Genomic DNA, 21,051 nt, shown 5'->3' with positions numbered 1-21,051 from the left:
TTTCGACAACTGCGAGTAACAAAAAAAAAAAAGACGTCATGTAGAGAAATGCTTTCACTACAACTGAAGGGGTTAAATATGTTATACGGTTGGCCCAACCGAGCTACATTTAAATTTAGCTAGATCAAGTTTGCGTTCCAGTAATGTTAAATAAATCGGTGGTGCAAATGTAGGCGCCACTTTGAACACCGATTCCTTTCGTACATCTCCAGAACGCCAATAAAATCAATCGAACAACGGCTGCAGGCCAGGCAGATATTCTTGAGTTACGGTACGAGTCCAAGCACTGGTGCCCCTTGTAGGCTGAGCCCGCAAAACCCACTAACAGCGCTCGAAGCATCCTAGCCGACCGTTTGTTACAGCGCGTATGCAATTCGCGCCCCAGGCGAGCGCGGCGCACGCCGTGTGAGGCCACGCGCCGGCAGGCTATACCAGCAGGTGCGCGTCGTCCCGTAATCTGGCGGAGCGCTCTTAGGTACACTAGCGCCGCTATCGTCAAAGTATCGAACTCAAGCGGCAGTTCTAAGTGTATCGGCTCCCAGACGTGCCACCGAGCTGCTCCGCTGTGTATTCCTCCAAGGCTATCCAAGTCGTTAGCGCTAAGCGAAGCAGAGAATACGCGAAGGAAACGAACACCAGAGATAACTTAGTTCTGAGCATATCAAACTAAGGAAAAGGAAGTAAGAGAGAGAGAGAGGGCACCCTTCAAATGAACCGGATGATAGGCACCGAGGCGTGCCGCGGAAAAGAAAAGACCACGGGAACGATACATGACTGCCAGGGTGGCCGCGCGGACTGGAGGGTTGACGAACGCACGGCAGCGGGCGCCTTTACGGCAAGCAGCTGGTGGACGCCAAGGTCGCGCCGACGCCTATGAGGAATCATTCACGCACGCAGGCCACTCGAGTGGGAAGGTCGAGAGCCCCTCGCGATGGCGGACCGAGGGGCCCCGCAAAAACAAGATAGCGCCTAGACAGATTTGTGTCCGCGCCGACAAAGCCGTACCTTCGCCGCGTCTTCGCACCCGTGTCGCCCTTTTGAGAGGAAAAAGAGGGTTAGCGCCGAGAGCGCGGACGAGTGCAAAAGAGCGCCCTCTCGCGAGCTTGAAGAGACTTCAGACCATCGTTTCACTGCGAGGTACTGTCCCGGCTCTCAAATCGCGCGCTCCTCACGCGACCCCGTTCACAACGACTGCGTACCGATAACTCATCGCTCGCAAAACGAAACGAAACGGCACTGCAGAAAAAAAAAAGAAAAGAGCGGCATTGCACCTTGGCCCAACTAAACAAATAGTTTCGTCAGCGGTGAGAATGCGGGAGGAGAGGTCTGCAGACCTTGTCTTGTCTACGTACACCCGGCGCTCGCTCAGTCCCCCTCTCTCCCTATCTGTGCGTCTCTAGGTAGGGGAGGGAAACACAGCAGCGAGAAGCCTAACGTAACAAGAAAAAAAAAAGACAGAAACGAACCAAAAGAAACACATGCGAGTCGAGAAACACCTCGCCGCAATTCTCTTCGCTTTAGAATGCAATGCGCGTATATGCCACCAGGTATACCCCGCTACGGTCGTGACGGCACGGTAAATCCATCTCTTCACAAGTGGTCTCCGTAAGTAAATTCTCAATTTCTTTTTTTTTTTTTGGCATCTAGTAATCGACTCTAAGATATTTTACCGTCGTCTTCTCTACCGAGGTTGTAGTTGAAAGGGAGAGAAAGGGCGTTTTAACACATTGCGTAAAATGTGTTGAAATCCTTCTCGCGCATTTCAGCAAACTTCTACTGTATCTGGAGCTGCGCGCCATTCCTTCTTGGAACAAATACTACCTGAAGAGTCGTACGCGTTTTACGCATCATGCGCGTCGTTACGTGGAGAGTAAAAGGCGTTCTGTTTTTGTCCATTCGTGCAGTGCGTATAGTGAGATTGAGGAAAATACGTTTCCGCGATGGCGGGACATGAAACGTAAACGCCCTTCTTCTATAGTTGCGGCAAGTTTGCAATTTCGTGTCTAAAGTTGCTATCTCCTTAGTCTTCTTGCTCCCTCTTTTACATGTTCCGTGTCTGTACGTGGTCATCATTTGCAAGTGTTGCGAGATTTTTAAGTTGCCTCTGGCAGATAACATAATCCTAGTCTTTGAGCTGGATTATCCTATGGGATGGACGTGTACGAAAAACGGTAGCACATGTTCCCCTTACTGAGTAAAATTCACTAATGAACTTCTTCCTTTAATATTTGCCTCACATATTGCTGCTCCCGAATTGTAGTCAGCGAATATATGCATATGCTAGGTGTATAAATGCATATATATATTAACGAAACGCGGTTTTATGCATTGAAACACAAAACTAACTGTAACGCCCATGTATTTAGCCACACACTTTGGCAGTGAATGTATTGAAACTTAGTATGATCTCTAAAATAAATTTTAACTGTATACGTCTTGCGAACTCACCGGCTACATTTCGTAAATCGCAATATGTGCCACCAAATAATTAATTAAGAAGTTAAAGCGCAATTTTCCTTCAATTAGTTGAACATATTTTTAAAAATTTTTGTGCGAGTGATGTCCGCTTCCTTGAGAAATCCAGTTCAAGGACTGGAATTATGCTATCTGCTACAGGCGAGTTAAAAAAGAAAGTCGATAATAGCTAAACAATTATCTACTCGTACAATCTACGCTATCCTTACGCAACGCCGTAACCGTTGGAAGGCGAGCAAGGATAAGTGTGACAGAAGAAAACAACCCGCTTTTGAGTGCTCGAGGAGTGATTGCGCTCTTAATGACAATGCAATTAAACAAAATGCCGGCTTTCAAATTTCGAATCTAGTCAGTAGGGTCATGAGGGACGATGTTGATGGTTGCGGAATAATTATAAACACGCGGCGTTCTTTAACGTGCACCGAAAGCGCGGAACTCGAGCGTTTTGAAATCCGCCACGTTGAATGGCGGCCGCCCCGGTCGGGACTCGAACGCTCGACCTGTCGCCGAGCGGCAGAACGCCATAACTGTTGAGCCACCACGGCGAGTCCGTGGCAGTAAGAAACCTTGCGCTCTGTTAGCAAGCTGTCCGCACGAGCCATAGCGTGACACGAAAGCGTCCGCGGCATCAGCCTCAAGCCAGAATTCGCCGCTGCTAATTGGTGTCCGTGGCGGCCGCAGGAAATGTATGGCCTAATTAACATTCACTCAGTGACGTCTTACTTCGATTAGGTATAATTACCGGTTCTTCGTCACCGATTTAGAGCGAGTTGCCTTCCGGCTAAGGAAAACGTAGGAGGGCGCTCAAGCTTCGCCTTTAAGAGTGGAGAGCGATAGATTTCAACTGATCCGTGAGCGCTTGTCACGCCTCCCGGCAACCGCAGCTTTCTCGCGGATGCACGCGCGACGGTGTTGCTGCAAGGAACACAGCGAGCCGCCCTGCTCGGGAAAGGCGTTTGCGTTCGAGTTTGCGCGTGACAGAATTATGTTTTCGGTGATATTCAAATTGAACTCCAACGCAATAATATCTGTAGGGTGTGTTTAGGTCGTACTTCTTACCATTTTTCTACGCATTTTACCTAAAGGAATGCAATTAGTTCAGTAGCGCCTCTACGCCACCCGGCCGGGCCTCCATGGTTGTGGTGCGGACTGATCTATCGCCAAGCGACGTCCGACGCCGATACCGCATTTCTTGTGGCACGGGGCTCTTAGCGCTAGCACGTTAATATTCCACCACTGCGGCCACAGTACTGTGATGTCTAATACCTGACCGCCCCGCAAGATTTCGCGTATGATATAATGCGGAGCCCTGTCCGCTGGGGCACCCACTGCGAGCCTCAACGAGGACGGCCGAAACTCTGTGCCGTAGTTGTAAATATAAGCACTGCAATCGAAGTATTAAAGCCAAACCGGCAGGACTTGGAAATATGCTACATAAAATCGGGGGAAGCGAAACCTGCTGTAGTCCAGTGACCGCGCGACTCTTCCAATGACAATAGACAGTTTCAGTCGAGCCTCGCTTACGCTTCGCACCGCTCGCATTTCTCGGGCCGTGAAACTGCAGGTAGCGGAGTAGATTTCGCGTACGATAGACGCGTCTTGCAAGGCGCGAGCGACGCGCTATCAGCTCGGCTGCAAAACGACCGAGAATCCAAGCAGACTCGTTCTCCGCGCAATCGCCTGTGTACGCGGAGCGATCTTCGTTCCGCTGCCGGCACGAGCGTACTGCGCAAGCGCAGTAGCGTTGGCTCTACGTTGAAGTAACAAGGATATTCTAGTCTGAACGCCGCGCATCGTAAACCTTCAGCTAAAACAGTATATTTAACGTTCGCACCACGCTCTCAATGCCTCCGGAAGCTCATCTTTTCTCGACACCTCGCAACATGTAGTGATTACCGCTCTTTTCCTGTTTTTACCCCCCCCCCCTTTTTTTTTTCACTGTAACGCGGTGTCGGCTAGGCATAAACACGACGATTTGACTTCGTTTCTCAGCGGTTTGCCACCGCGGTAGCTTAGCGGCTCTGGTGTTGGCGCTGCTATGCACGAAGGCGCCGGAGGAAATCGCGGCCGCATGTCGATGGAGGCGCAATGCAAAAGCGCCGGTGTCACTTGCATTGAGGGCACGTAAAAGATCTCCCGCTGGTCAAAATTAATACCCCACTACGGTGTGCCTCATGATCGAAGCCTGGGTTTGGCACTTGTAACACAAAAAAATCAGTCCGTTGGAGAAGCATGGTATACATCAGGCGAGGAAGTATTGCGAATGCCGGGTTATCAAACTTTTTTTTCGAATCCTCCTGAGAGGTGCGGCTGGGGTGTATTTCAGCTTGCATCTGACGAGAATTTCATGCAGCATGCTCCTATTTTATTACGCACCGACAATTTACTAACAAGTGTTGAGTCTGGAATCCCATAAGTGTGTCTTCACTGTTGCGTATCGGCCCCCTGGTGGTGACATTAGGAGTTCTTTGATGATTTGTTCTTTTTTAAGAGTTGGTTCTCATTTGTGTGCACAAACCACTCACGACTTTGGCGGCAATCCTAATATTAGACTTTTACTAAATAGGCCCTAGTCACGCACACTGCATATGTTTTTTTTTTTTTTTATTCGTATGCTAAAACATAATCGTACCACTCACAAGCATCTGCGCTAACTCCGAGAGCTTGCTTGTATTCTCTGACACAGATAGCGCAGACAGACATGTACATTGTGCTGTAATTGCAGAAAACATAGGTGACCATTCGCCCGTGTACACGTTCTGTAAAGGAAATCATGCATCTAGAAGTTCGCATTATTCTGAGTCAATTAGTATTCAAGTAATTAATCTGAAAACTCAAAAACACATTTCGCACAGAAATCGAAAAAAGAAATTCAGTTCTGTAATTGACTGCACAGAAGCGGGTCAAGCTTACAACATATATATAGGCGCACTTCTAAACATTTATGAATGCTGTCTTTTGAATTAAAAGTTAAACGGTAAAAAAATTCGGAAATGACGACTTGCACAAGAATGCCTCCGAATGATACGTGATAAAAATTTGTTATACGCAAACTTTGTGAAAACTCAGGAACCCCTGGATTTTTCCTCATTAAAAAGGAATACCGAAACCTTGTGAAGAAATTCCGCCAAGGACAAATACTTCGAAAACGTCTTTAATAGACCGGGAACTCAGAGTGAGGTCAGGTGACGCGAAATAGATAAACTTCTACTACCAGATTCGGGTAGTAGAAGCTAGCAGTGTATAATAAGTCGACTGTTGGTGACATATCTAACAAAGACTTTACATCTCTAAACTTAAGCACACTTGACGTAAACGTAACTTCCTTTCTGAGAGCTGTAACAGGCACACAACCTTTTACGAACCTACAGCACAATAACAGGTATACTAGACTTAGATGTCATTAAAGAACAGCACCACGTGCGATATAAATGGACTTGGTATAAAGGGCCTATTAAATTTCTGAGTGACTTTTCATTACAAGGACTTACTCAAGTTTAGAATGTTTGTTTATTCTGTTGCGTCTTTCCTGAGAAAATGCAGCACGCGAAAGTGACAGTTTTATTTCGGTCAGGAAAGTCCTTTCCCGCATTCATCCGATGGGAATAGCTGGATTATCGTGTGTGCCGACCACTTGACACGCTACTGTGAGACAGCTGCAACACCATAGGCTACTGCAACTGAATTGTGTATTTTTCTGCTGCGTTTTGTCATGCTCCGACACGGACCTCCCAGAGTCATCATCAGCGATCGTGGGCGGCAGTTCACTGCAGACTTGGTCGAAGAGATGTTTCGTCTATGTGCTTCAAGGTTTCGACATTCCACCCCATATCATCCACAAACAAATGACCTTACGGAACGCACGAACAGAACTCTTACTAACATGCTGTCCATGTATGTCGCGTCAGATCGTAAGAACTGGGACAGCGTGCTACCTTTCATTACGTACGCATTTAACACCTCAAAGCATGAAGTTACGGGCTACAGTCCCTTCTTTCTTCTTTACGCTCGTCCGCCACGTTATACACTAGACACTATCGTCCCGTTTTCCAGCCACGAAAATCTTGGTATATCAGAGACAGTCTGTCTTGCACAAGAAGCCCGACGACTTGCTTCTTTGCGCACTCTTGTTTCACAAGACCGCTCGAAGGCACGCTGTGACCGCCGACGCCGACACCTTATATATGACCCTGGTGATGTTGTGTTGCTCTGGAAACCAACCAGGAAACGTGGATTATGTGAAAAACTGCTGGCCCACTGTGTTGGACCCTACGTTATTACTGAGCGTATCAGTGAATTAACCTACCGCACAGCACATCTAACATCAAATGGCCGACTCTTAGCAAATACTGAACTTTCGCATGTCGCCCATTTAAAGCCCTTTATTTCTCGACAGCCTGTTTGACTTTCCCGGCGGGCTTCGTCTGCGCGAAGGGAAATGTGACCCTCTTACGTGCATAGTGGGTTCACGCCTCAACAAACATTACGGGGGGACACGATAGAGTGGTGAACGAAGAAGAAGACGGGTGGCTGGCTAGCTGAATCTCGACAGGCGCTCAGCTGATCAAGGTCATGGCATCCAACTGTACCCGGCTTCAATGTAAACTCCCTTTGTGGGCTCAACAATATATATATATATATATATATATGTGTGTGTGTGTGTGTGTGTGTGTGTGTGTGTGTGTGTGTGTGTGTGTGTGTGTGTGTGTGTGTGTGTGTGTGTGTGTGTGTGTGTGTGTGTGTGTGTGTGTGTGTATACATCAGGCACATACCCCCCCTCCCCGAAATTAAGACTCATACCCCCCTCCCCCCTTCCCCGCCTACGCCATCAATTCTCACACGCATTCCTGAAGTGCCGCGAAATCAATGTTGAGGCTTGACAGCTATTCGATGGTCAAAATTTTACTGCCTTTTTCACTCCTTTTGGATGGCTCTAGTTATCGGCGTCTCCTGGCATGTGAAGGCCAGTTTCCTAATCAATTCGGTGCCCGCGCGATTAACTCGAGATGCTATCAGTTGCCACCATCTATTCAACGGTCACGCGAATCGTTGTTGCTTCGTTAGTTCAACCTTCTTCGTTTAGACTGATTCAGAGACCAGGAAAGCGATTCAGCTCGTGGTTAGCTGGTCTGTATGCACGTGGAACGAGTTGCGGCCAGAGAAAATGCCAATTGCGTTTAACTTTTCTTTTTGTTTCATTATTTCCTCGAGTGACGGCTCGCCGTGGCGCTGACACATCCTTGGAACCATATGCCCATGATATGGGTTAGATAAGGTGCAAAATAATATAGTGCGAGACAGCGTCCATCATCAAACCCTGCAATAACCCTTAAACTCATAGGCAAAATGACTGTCACCCGTTAACTCGTCTGGTTTTTCTCTAATTGTGCAGCTCTTTTCGTGCGAAATTTCCCACTGGAAGCAAGAGTCGCAAGGATTTGAGAAATTAAGCGATCTACTAAAGGAGAGAGCCAAGGCAACAGCCAAACAGGAAGCTAAAGCGAAAATTAATAAATTTAACCGTTTTTTATGAAAATATTTATGGATCAACATCTTTTTTATTTAGTAAGGCAGATGAGAAAACGCCGCAGGAAGGTGGAGGACAATTCCGTGTGTTCTGAATGACGCTTCCACAGTTATCAGTCGAGCCTCCTTACGTAGCCACTTCACTGCTGTGCATATATGGGTGTTATTCTAAGCTTCCGCGGCGGACGCAGTATATCTAGAGCCGCAACGTCCTGCGCTTTACGTGGTTGTACGGGACTGGTGGCTACGCATCGTTACGTAACTTTCCAAATAACATTACGAGTTAGCTGTGGCGCTTAGCTTGTTAAACAGTAAATGAGGGATCCAAAAGAACTATGATTGTTCCGCAAATATACATTTCTGTATGATTCTTCCAGAGCTAATTAAAAAAAAAACGCTACTATAGTCGGATACTACTTAAGTCGGCAATGAAGCCCCGCTCACGCTCTCATAACCGCCGGCCACTGTTCCTCCGCGAGGCTGCAAAGGATTCATACTTCAAACTTTTTCTGTTGCCCAAATAAGGCGGTAACTACAAAAATAAAATTATTAGCGCGTAATTTTATCCCTTTTGCCTCGCCTATTATAGTGGAATGGCGAATGCCTAATTCTTTCTTGAAGTGAAATAACATGCTTGCTTCGCTACGTTTTGTTGTGAAGTTTCACTTTAGTTGACAGTGAAGTTTCATTAGTAAAACGGGTTCAGCATTGAAACGAATTGCAGCGCAGACTTTTGAACAGTGGAATGCTCAGACTCCATACATTTCGTCCATGCCTGTTGCACACGTCATTGCTTCCGGCGATGAAAAGACTCTTCAAGAACAACAGACGCTCCGGAGGTATCAAGTATGATGCCATTTTGAAAAGGCCGCGTGACGACAATTTGTTTGCTTCTGTGATTGGCTGGCGGAGTAACACAACTCCGCGCGGTCCCTGTGCCTTTGTTGCCAACTGGTGTTTTTAGGTTGTATTCTACTCAAGTAATCCTTATTTTACACTTTCGGTTCTTTATTTGTTCTTGGCAGTCTTCCTGCGCGAGCCCAGTTGACGTGGTTCTTTGTTTGCCAAGTAAAGGAGAGGTGTATCGCACAGGCATACCGGTAAAATACACCTTATTTCATTTCTCTTTTGTGCATTTGCGCGTTTTAATGCCGAATGGGGGCGTTATTTACATTTGTACTAGTAAAGGTACCTCACTTGCATAGAAAACTTACCTTTGGTTGGGCCCTCCCCCCCCCCCCCCCCCCAACGAAAGGTCCTGGGTACGTGCCTTATATATATATATATATATATAGAATGGAAATCAATGTTAGACTTCGTTTTCTGAGAGGGACAATTTGAAAATGATGTCCTAGTGGTGCAAACGGCCTCGCGAATCTTAACATGGTTTATTTACAGATAAAGCATAATGCTGCATGACCCTAAGTCAGTACTATAAGAAGCATGTTCGAGATTTGATAAAGGCGATGACGCGAGCATTATGATTTCCGTTGCTTTAGACGCATTCAGTCAAACTAATGACGTCAATGCGACGTGAATTGCATTCGAAGGCGTATTTTTTTACTTCGTGAATAGATGTGTGCGAATTCGGAGGAGGAAAAGAAGCAAACGCAAGCCGAGAATGACTGGCGAACTCACAGGTCCAAAACGAACAATTAGCAGGGAAAGACAGAATTTAAGAAAAAGTCATCATAAATTTTAGCCTTCGGTATTCTATGGCTCGTTAAGTTGGTTGCTGCTATTGGCGGCGAGGAGTTACGGAGTCGCCATCTGTCGGAAGCGCCTCTCTGGCGTAGTATGAGGGATCACGCGGCGCGCTCCTCATAGATTTTGCTGTCAGCGTTCACTGAAAACACCACGCGCGAGCTCTCCCGGACATTTCTGTAAGTACTTTCGAAACGAGAGAAGTTTTTACTGTCTAAATAATAATCTTGGGCAAACTGAAAGCACACAATCGTTTACAGACGCTATCTCTTCACCGAATACGTACAGTGAACGACACTGCTCGCGGTCGCCGCGATGGAGTCTCCCGAACCGGCTTCTTGCGTGAAAGGTAGGCAAACGCTGAGAGCAAACTATGTGAAATATGTTCTTATAGTGTTTGTATGTCTAAATGGAGTGTAATAGAACGAAGCCTCAATGCAGCGATCGCGCATATTCGTTGAGACCGACTGCGCGTCTGCATGCTTGTCCGCGCACTGTTTCGCTTTCTCCGCGCGCGCGTTTTCGCACCGTGCCATGAGCTTTAGGCCGCAGAATATGAGCATTTGAAAGTATGCAAGCAACCATTGTTGCGTGGGCACTATCAGAGCTGTTCAAAAATAATTTCATTGTAGAGACTTCGACGCCAACAGGGACTGTGATTTGCCGTCGCGACGATTCAATCTTTTTTTTCTTCTACATTCTTTGACCTTTCAATATTATTTCTCGAGTTGCGTCGCACTGTATGTTTATCGGTGTTCTCAGCGTGCAATTTCCCGCTGCTCCTTTTTCGTAATCCAGCGCATTAATTCATAACACAAACATGACCATATGCCATGCTTTTTTAAAATATGCTTCTTACCGCTGCCTTTCCACTCCACTGAATTTGCCAGCATCTATAGCATCGACAAGTTCATTGACCAAACCGTCATGACATTAGTCGGACAGCGGACTCGGGCGAGCGTCTCAGTGCGCGTTTTCAGAACATCGCAGACCCGGCGCCGTAGCAGAAATCTTCCTCGCGTCTGTGCTTGCTGCATACCCGAGTTGTAGCCGATGACTGTTTGCCGGTTTTATCTTTCGCGAGCCAAGCTTCACGCAGCTTCTTGTCCTGCGGCTACGTGTGAATAAGGCTGACACCGGCCTCCGTTACGTGCGTCCGGTCCTGCGGCACCGAGCAGTAGCCTACCATGTTGCGCGCCTTCAAAGGCAGCCACTACCTATTGTAGTGCTTTCACGCGTTGTAAAGGAGACACTCGAAGGGGGAAAATTTCGCCACTAAATGAGGACCGTAGCGTAGGAGGGAATTTAAACTCGTTTTCAGCTCGCTTCGGCGCTCCGAAGGAGCCGACGCGGCTGCTATGTTCACGTGATCCCTCCTAGCACGTCACGCCGACGGTGGTGCCAGCTTATCCAGTGGTGGAGCTCGAGGCCAATAAGATTAAATATTATGTGCTAACAATATCAAATTTCAATGAATCATGATCCACAGCGTTTTTCACTCTCTCGCCGAATAACGAAGGTATCAGTGACGTAGTTGTGAATGATGAACTTGTGTCGGACTGCTTGCGTACTGCAACCTAATTAATGCATTTTTTCAATCGATTTTTGCTGATGCTTCTACAGATGTGTCACCCTCCGCACTGTAGTCTCCGAATGTTTCAACAAGCCTCATATGCAGGTTTCATATGATGGAATTTTAGGTCTTTTACTAAATACTAATGGTAAAAAATAAATTCGTCCAGACGGTGCACCAAGCGCCTTCTTACTAAAGTATGCGCAAGGAGTAGCCCACTATCTGGAGATCATTTTCAATGTTTTATTGACACAGAAACGGGTTCTAGATGCCTGGCTATTAGGAAAGGTTATTATGGTGCACAAATCTGGTAAAAATAAAGGTATTGGAAAGTATCAGGTTCAACTACGACTTTATTATTTCTACTAGTAGACACTAGAAGCGTCCTCCTGGGCTAAAAACTGCCGTAAGCAGTTTGACTGAACCCAGGAGGTCTTGTAAACGACAGTGCGATAACAGGCTGTACTTTGTAATTTAAGCACCAAACGGACTAAAGCAGTTCAACACGTTCCAAAGGTTTAACAGCGTTCATATATAAGTCTCTTGACATGAAGCTAAACATTCCGACAGCATTACCTGTCTGGTTGCGAAAATTGATTAGGACTTTGACAGTGTGTCCAACCAAATAAACTAATTTATTAGCCTGACCTTTCGGACCCTATTCGGCTCCTTCTTTAGGAGGTATTCTACGGCGGTGGTGGTGTGCAGCTTTTAAAAGGCCCTTCGGAAAACAAGGAGGGGAGAGCGCGGAAGGTGGGGAGGCACTTGACAGAGAACCTTTTCTTGACAGACGGGAAGGGCGAAAGGGTGGGATGGCTGCGGCGGTGCTGGTCGGCTGGGATGACCGATGCTGGGGGCGCTTGACCTGCGAGAATGCCGTTGAAGGGAAGGGGAGGGGGAGCGCAGACGTTTCAGTGTTGGCGGCCTAGAATGGTGATCTACCTGGCTGGGCGTCCTTTTTTTATTTTAATTGTGTCTCCAAGGCCATGGATATACACAGATGGTAGGTTGCTCTTCGGGCGGTTTATATTACCTGCTTTGTTCTGAATGTGCCACGACTCCAGTGGGAACATTTTGCGCTAGTTCGTCTCTGTTTGAAGGATTTGGGTCTCTTGGAGAGCAACTTTGTGGCCGGCGTCTTAGGAATGTTCAGTGACCGCGGTGCGTATTCGGTTGCATGTTCTGATGTTACTCTGATCTTGTCTCCTTCTTTCTTTTGGATTTTTGGTTTCCCGAACGTACGTCGGCGGACAGTCGGCAGAGCTGATATTATAGATGACGCCTTGAGCATTTTCTTTTGGCGGACGTTCTTTTGGTTTAGGAAGAAGGATATTGAAAGCGTTTATAGGTTTGTGCGCGACTATTCAGTCTTCTTTTTTCAATATTCGGCTGAGAGCTTCGACACACACACACACACACACACACACACACACACACACACACACACACACACACACACACACACACACACACACACGCACACGCACACGCACACACACACACACACACACACGCGCGCGCACGCACGCACGCACGCACGCACGCACACACACACACACACACACACACAGATGTATATAAATAACTGTTACTGGTCCTTTAGTTTGTTTCTTCTTTTTTGTTGTCGAGTGGTTCTTCGAAGGAAGTCCTTTGTGTCGCCATTCCTTTTAATTTCGTTAAGAACCACTCTCCTTTCTTTCTTATGATCTGATTCCAATGAGAAATGAGCTTCGGCTCTATTTCACAAAGAAATTACAACAGGCGCTTTGTGGTTAGCCGGATGGTTGGATTCAAAGTGAAGGTTTGGTTTACGGTAGACTGAAAATTTTAGAATGCCGTCTGTTCGTGGAAGAAGAGGCCGCCGAACCGAGCTATCGCATTTCACGTAAGCTTCTTCTTCCGTCAATAATTTAGCAGGGAATTCACCGAAAATCGCCGAGATTTTGCTACCATTCTCCAAAGTTAGTCATTGTAACGGAAATTGAGGTCCCCCATGGGTTTGCTTTCACCTGTCTGTATACCTGCCTCGGAAGTTAAAGTAGGTATTTGACAGGCAGAGCTAGAGAAGGCGGCTGGTTTAGCCTACACTCAAGGGGTTCTCTCGTTGAGTGTATCATCGCGTTCTAGGGCATACTTAGTTGCGTATATAGCCAGTTGAATCGGTACTCTGGTGAACAGAAAGATCAGATCAAAAAAGACCAGGCATTCATCATCTTAGATACGCCCTTTAGACGTGTGTTTGATGAACTTCTTGAAGATGCGCACGTGCTACGCTTCCTTCCGGTGAGTGGTGATGTAATCTGGTGCAAGTATGTGGATAGTGATCGCAGTGGGGAGTACGAAATTCCACGATTGGCCGTAATGGCATTCTGGGTTTATGGAGTTTTGGCAAACCGTAAAAAGCTGGGGTGGGTCCATTCCTGCACATCAATATGGGTAAATATTTGCAGAACTTGGGTGGAATGCGCAAACTAAAGCTAGCATCCCCAACAGTTAAGCTACGCGTGTAGTTAACTTGCGCAAGAATATTGTTAGAATACGCTAATATCATATGCGATCCGTCCCCATCAGGATTAATTAACCAAATTCCGAAAACACTAAGTCAAGCCGCAAGGCTAATTCTACCAGGGTATATTGAAACTGACTGTTTCGGAAATGCTGCAATTGCTTGAAGTGCCTACTTAGCACAACGCCGGAAATTATGCAGTGTTAAATTTTACGGCGAAGCTGTTTTGCGGACAGTGTGCAGTCGTTGTTGGAGTTCGCTAAAAGTATCATCATCGGCAATGACTGGAGCGTCGTCGTCTTCACCCACAGCGAGTTCGTCGGCGCCCCTGCTCCCGCGTTCGTCATCTCCCACATCCGGCTCTGTTGCCGCTCGTCATTCCAGCAAAGAATTTCACTTCTCTTTTGTCGTCGTAATATGTAGGCTGCGTTCACGGGGGTATGAGGCATTTCTTAATGGAGTGTGAGCCATTCATTGTTCTAATGTTCATTCTGATGTTCAAACAATTTAATTTAGATGAATCGCAAGCCGCAATGTCGGGTAGATGCTCCTAAGCGCGCCGCCGAGTACACTCGAGACAACGAATCCTAGCGACAACGGCGGGCTGCGGGCATACCGTCGCTGACGCCGTTCTCTCCGTCGTAGCCGAACGTGCGAGTAACTTGATTAAGAAACACAAAGAGGTCAATCGTCTAAGCGATGCAACCAGTCTTAAAAACGATTGCAGCGCCTGCAGCTCCAGTGGTGAGCCACGCGCCCAATATACGGAGCTTTGTATTAGTGGCTCCGCACATTCCATACCAGCTGCAACTATGGTAAGAGCACGAGTAGTGAGTACTCCCGAGGAAGAAGCTGCCCACCACGAGAGCCTGCGAGAGTTCGCTCGCGAACGAGCTCGTCGTCGTAAAGCTAGCCTAAAGCACACAAAAAAAGGCACTGGGAGAACGACATAAGAAGTACTCCTAAAGCATGCTCGCCACGCGAAGCACGCAAAATCGAAAATTTGTGAAAGAATGGTGGAACCAAAGATTTACTACGTAGACTGCTTGCGAAGTTTGACTTGAGTGGTGTAACTCGGTGCGTAGTGACACTCGGTGTAACTGACACAGCTTCGCTGTTCGACCGCCTTCGCAGAGTGGAAGGGGCGCTGATTTCTTTTCTGGCTGCCAATTGCGTCAATTTCACAGCCACACCCTTACCTCGTTTCCAAGCAAACAAGAAAGGTCAGATCAAGCCATCATCGCGTGTTTGCAATTCCACGCGCGTTTCTTGATGCGTACGCGTATTCATTTTCATCACAAACGATAAAAGAATGGAACTGTTTACCATTGTCTGTTGCACATTTTAGTAGTGTTGAAATTCTCGACGAATGAGTTACAGGTATTTCATGAAATGTGCGTTTCGTAACTATCAAGCAGACATTCACATAATTCTTGAATGTATGCTGCAGTATTTGAACGCGATAGCGTTAAGGGCCCCGTATCTCTGAAAATCCGGTGTCGGCGTCGGACGTCTTTCTGTGAAAAATGTTTTCGAACCACCCATACCCAAGCCCTCCATGTGCTGCAAGGAAGTTACTGAACTAATTGTATGTCTCAAGCTAAAATACGCAGAAAAATCGTAAAGTACGACTTATATACAACCTACAGACATGAAAGCGGCGGATTGTAATTTGAATATAGGAGAAAACATAATTATGTTACAAGAGAAAAACTAATCCCTTTTCCAGCGGTTCTACCATGCATAGACCGGTCACGGCGTCTGCCATTTGCGTGCCTCGGCGCGGGAATATATCGGAGTCCACAGCGCGGCGCGCCCGTTTCCTCAAAACACTTCCAGATGGCGCTCGCCTCCGCAATATCGCGGCCCACGCAAAACGCCGCGTTTTTCTACCAGAGAGCCCGCTTTCGTGCACAGCGTTTGCCATGAGCGTTTCCGGGTAAACGTTAAGGTTACATAGGCTGCAGTTAGCGGGAAGCCTGAGAAGTAGTCGGGGATCTTTGAATGCTATCGCGTTGCACTCTTAAAAGCGAAGCTTAAACGTCCTCCAAATTTTATGCCATATGTTACGCACACTACCATTGTCATAGTGATACATACATATATATATATATATATATATATATATATATATATATATATATATATATATATATATATGATATCCGAAATATAGTCTTCTTTGCTTTGTTTCATTTCTGCGTGTTCTGTTCATACATATTTACTTTGAAATGCCATGTTGCTGCATTTCACATTGTTACGAACAAGACGGCCAATAGTATACCACATTATTTTGCATTGTTATGTTTCTCTATTCACATTGTTACGATCAAGACGACCAACAGTATCTAGAAATAAATAATATGCATGAAGTCGGAACGAAAACCTTACATAATTACGAATGTGCAAGTTTTCTACTAAGGATGATGGCGACCGCTGACTACTACGTAAACTATATAACACTTTACTACCGGAACAGCACTAGTGGGAACAGACATAACTTCCATGATATTTACGTGAAACCCGCTGATTAAATAAAAATAGCAAATGTGATAATAACGCTAATAAATAAATTTGGTCCAGAATTCTCACTGAAGAAATAACGAGGCAAGAAAATATTCACAGATTCGCTTTATCACATTCTCAAATTTGCAATATAACCTTTTATTTTATTTATTTATTTCGTACTGTCAGCGCGGGTGCCAGGATTAAAGCAGGAGTGGGCAGACGTAGTTCTTGTTGGCAAAACAATTGCAACATATAATATGCCAAAGACATAGTGACAAAATAGAAAAATAACTGAACACACTGAACCTGCATTATCTACAATGAGAGGCAGCATTCTACAATCATTACAACACAAGAAAAAAATTCTACAATAAATAAATATAGAAAAGAAAATGAAACTACAATGATAAAAATTAATTTAGGACCAATTCCTGGGTGAATTTATATATGAATAGACAGTTTCACATACTATAGCATCAATTGATAGACGATTCCACTCACGGAATTTTCTTTGAAAAAATGCATTTTTATGGTATCAATGCGATATATAATTCATGCAATTTTCTTAGTGACAAAAGCGCACTGCGCATTCAAATGCTGGTCTTATATACAATGTCTTATTAATTCAAATTTTGCCATGAAGAATTAAATAAAAGCCATTCAGCTTTTCCGTATTTCTGATTTGTAGCCCCTCAAGTGCCGCTTCTTGTGTGACGAGTCAGTGTGACGTCGGCCAGCTATAACAATGAAAGACAAATCGGGAAAATTTTCTTCGAACCCTTTCTAGTTTTTTATGTTGAACACAGTAAAGGGATTCCGCACTACAGCTGCATAGAAGTTTAATGCCCGGCGTGGCTTTTCCAAGCCTTGTTTTTGGATATCCGAGCTTCTTCAGGGCCCTTTTTTTATTTTGTCGGCACGGTCTCGGCACGGTCATTAAATTTTATGTCAGGTGTGAGAATTATTCCTAAGTATTTATTTCTAGAGACCTCTGACAAAGGACGGCTATCAATGCGGTAAGCAAACAAAAAAGGACAGTTTTTCAGTGTCACTCTCATTCTGACGGTTTTTTTTCTTGTAGTTCATTTTCATATGCCAATTTACGCAGAGGGTGCAGGGTGGCTAAAGTAGGATTTAAAGATTCTTGATCAGTTGGACGGCGAATTTCTTGATATTGTCACGTGGTCGTGACTTCAAAGAACACAGTAGCAATACTGTGAACGACAAAACTAACTTTCATTGGGCGAACCTGTGCCCACAAAACAGGCTACACTTAAGCACAACGATAGCGGCGAACACGGTCGGCGATCGTCGAAAATCTGATCAGTGGGTCAAGAGCGTCGGCTTTTATAGAGCAGTCGTCGAATGTTCCAGACTAATCGTTCGGACCCGCGTGCCTTCCACAAAGTTCTACACCATTCGCGTCAGGCGATGAAATCAGATAACATAAAGTTCGGCGACAACAGAGAGCGGATAGAAGCATCGATAACTTTCCAGAAACTTCGGATACATGCAGGCGCGTCCCGCGCTGTGCGATAACATTTGTTAGGCGGCGAAACGTGGTCACCCGATAAATATAAGTACACGTGTCAATATAGTATGCAGTCGTCGGCAAAAAATATATTTTTACAGATAACTCTTGTACGATGTTTTTGATAAATATAAGGAAGAACAATGGCCATAAGATACACCTTGAGGAACACCTGATTTCATGCGGGCTGAGCTTGAGTTCACGCCATCGACTGGTATACATTGGCTTCCCACGGTAAGATATGCTGCTATCCACCCAAATGATGTGTCCTTTTTCGGAATTCGTTTGAGTTTAAGCAATATTTCCCGTGACTCACCTGAAATTATGGTGACCCACATGTATACTAGGGAAACATGCGACCACAGCGATATGCACTATGTTTGAATGCATGGGAACTGTCTCTGGCTCCCAGGACATTGGGCGGGTGCTAATGTGAGTGGTGGACCTGATGCTTTGACTTCATTACTTCAGTAAACTGTAGCGGCAAGACTGCTGAGCCGATAATGAGCAGATAATTGAAGTGTTCGTCAACTAAAGTTACCCTGTATCTTGACGCCCTATTTTTTTTTTTTTTTTCGACGGAAGCTTTGCTTACGAATACAGATAGTGCCGGAAAATGGCGTGTATCAGCGGACTTATTGACTGAAGTTCGGGAACGCTTCAGAGCCGAGATTTTACATAAATTAAGTTTCCTTCTTTCTAATTGTATTTCAAGAAGTCGTTTGACTGTAGCTCAATTATATCTCAATAGGCGAAACCTAGCGCACCTATATCACAGGTAAATTGATTTTGGAACATTTCTAGTTCCTTCTTTCTGGCATCAAGGTGTGGGAGTTATTCGCGAAATTGTGTTTGCAGATCGCCGAAGCTTGAATCCATGAACAATAGCGGAAATCCTCTCATTACTTTTTTACTCCCCCCCCCCCAAAAAAAAAAAATTGAATTTTGCCCTGATACTTTTGATGTCCATGCGCAAGTCATGAATGAGCTGTGCCTGTCCTAGCAGCTCGAACATTTAGCTTATCGCATTCATGCGGTACGTTAAGTCAATGTAAAATGCTAGCGTGTAGAGCCACTCCTAACTAGGGAGTGGTGTTGTGGCTGCGCAAGGAACTCTTTCTTTCGTGACCAAGGTTGAACAAACGAGACAAACTTTTTTTTAAATTGGTCATACAGCCGTCGCGATGCATGCGTTGTCATACCGCCCTCTTGATGCCATCGCAGTCGTTCCATCGTGGCTACGTAGCTTCCACATACGGCTCACATAATGCCATCGTCGTCACGTTGTCGTCGTCATACCACCTATGTCCTTCCATCAACGTCAATCCTTCGTCATTTTACCGTATTTATGCGGTGGCCATCGATAGTGATTATGCCGCCATTGTCGTGCCATCGACATCATTGCGTCATCGTCAGACATTTGCTATCATGCATCCGTTGTCAAACCACCGTCGCCATGCTGTCGCGGTCGCGTCATCGTGGTCCCTCCAGCCTCGCCATTCACCTCTCGTCTTGCCGTCGGCTTCTTACAGGGTATGTGATACAGTCGTCATCCAGCTATTTTCGTCGTACACGCGTCGTAATCTCATTCTCCTCATAGAATTCTCATGCCATCTTCGTCATTGTGTCTTCATCGTACAGTCATCGTCATGCATTCATTGTTCACCACGACGGTTTGCTGTTGCAGTAATGCCATTGCCGTTGTTCCATCTTATACATTATTATTTCAACATCTAGCTGCCGTCAGGCCGTCGCCGTCACACCATCATCTTACCAGAGTCATCATTATACAATGGCCATCATTCCGTCGCGGCCACGCTGATGTCCTACCATCGTCTGCCGAAATGTCATTACATTGTCGTCATGCGTCGTCGTCATAACGCCTTTGTAGATCTGTCGACATCCTTGCTCCTTCATAATTCTTGCACAGTCATATTGTCGTCAATGAATTGCGAATATCCACCGTTATCATACTGTCGTCCCCATGCCGTCTCGGTCATGTCATAATTACCATACACTCGCCGTCATTCCATTGTCCTTATGTCGTCGTCGTCACGTTGTCGTCGTGATATTATCCTGGGGAGTTAAGGATCAGCATCTCGTTGTCACCATGCTGCCGTCGTCATGTCGCCTTTGTCGTTGTAATGACGTCATCCCGTCTTCGTCACTCTTTCAATGCCGCAGCGTTGACGTCACGCAGTCGTCGCCATGCCACCATCCTCATGGGCGATCTTGGCAAGCGAGTTCCATAGCGAGATGAGGGGAAACCGGGTTATGGCGAATATGCCGATCGAACAAAAGTCTCAGAGTGACCAGTATAGACAATAAATAAACGTGATTTTAGAAATACGGTGCGTCGCCCCATTGCTGGAACAGTAATTGTATTACCATCGACAGTCATGACGAGATGAAGTTCTGTAAGCTTGTCGCACGCACCACCAGCGTGTTCATCGTCCTTATGCTTCTTCGCAGAAACAGCCAGTAAAGCCGCAAAACAAGATTTTTCGTCCACGCTCAACGTTTGATCGTTGTCCCGTGGCCTCAGAGACGTCTTGCCGTCTTGAGATCCGTCGTATCGTTGTGACGTTGCGGCTGTGGTCATTTAGCAGTAGCTGTAATCATTTTGCTGCCATGGTCGTTATGTGCCGTTGTCTACGTGCCTAGTTTCGCTATCACTATCAGCGCTATTGCACGCGTCATCTGCATGATGCCACGGAGGCTGTCCTGACGGGGTATTATTGCGCGGGTTTTCTCTGCTAGCATGCCCGTCCTCCTCCCAGGGCGCCTGGAAAAAGACCACGAAGGATAAAGATCCGGACCGGTTATGAGCCTTACACCGCTTTCACGTTGACACGCTATATCCGCGGCTTAGCATAAACAATGCGCCCCGATTTCACAACTTTGTGCACCCCGCACAGACGCTGCGATCCAGGGGCGGAATTCACTAAGGTGCACTCGTCGCACGCAGTATCTTAGCCAAAAGTTCCTACGCTGAGATAAGGGTGCAGCCGAAGTGACAGCGCACTTAACTTACGGCCTCGCATGAGAGCGAGGAGGAAGCAGAGTTCAGATTAAAGGGCAAGAAATGAAAGCAGTGCCAAGGTAAATATACCTGGTAGCGAAGCTTCCATAGAAGCCCAAACATTCAAAAGATGGCGGTTCATCGGCGGTTCATTAGGCGTAACGCGATCTGTGTGAGGAGCGAACACGTCCGGCGGAAGAAAAATA

At 46.1% G+C, this 21,051-nt stretch overlaps 1 protein-coding gene across 3 annotated transcripts in view; it reads left to right on the top strand.

The window, feature by feature from the left end:
* Positions 1 to 707: 707 nt before the first annotated feature.
* LOC126524455 (monocarboxylate transporter 9-like) overlaps positions 708 to 21,051 on the top strand; it is a 93,735-nt gene continuing 73,391 nt past the window's right edge. The window contains exons 1-2 of one of the 3 annotated variants that reach the window (XM_055067324.2): positions 708 to 1,605; positions 9,027 to 9,101. The gene's annotated coding sequence lies outside the window, so the exon portion shown is untranslated. The remainder of the gene's footprint in view (positions 1,606 to 9,026; positions 9,102 to 21,051) is intronic. The other 2 variants (XM_055067323.2, XM_050172765.3) reach the window with 2 other exon arrangements.

The sequence above is a fragment of the Dermacentor andersoni genome, chromosome 3 (assembly GCF_023375885.2).
Source record: "Dermacentor andersoni chromosome 3, qqDerAnde1_hic_scaffold, whole genome shotgun sequence".
NCBI classification, from domain to species: domain Eukaryota; kingdom Metazoa; phylum Arthropoda; class Arachnida; order Ixodida; family Ixodidae; genus Dermacentor; species Dermacentor andersoni.
This window is presented reverse-complemented; position numbering and strand designations above follow the sequence as displayed.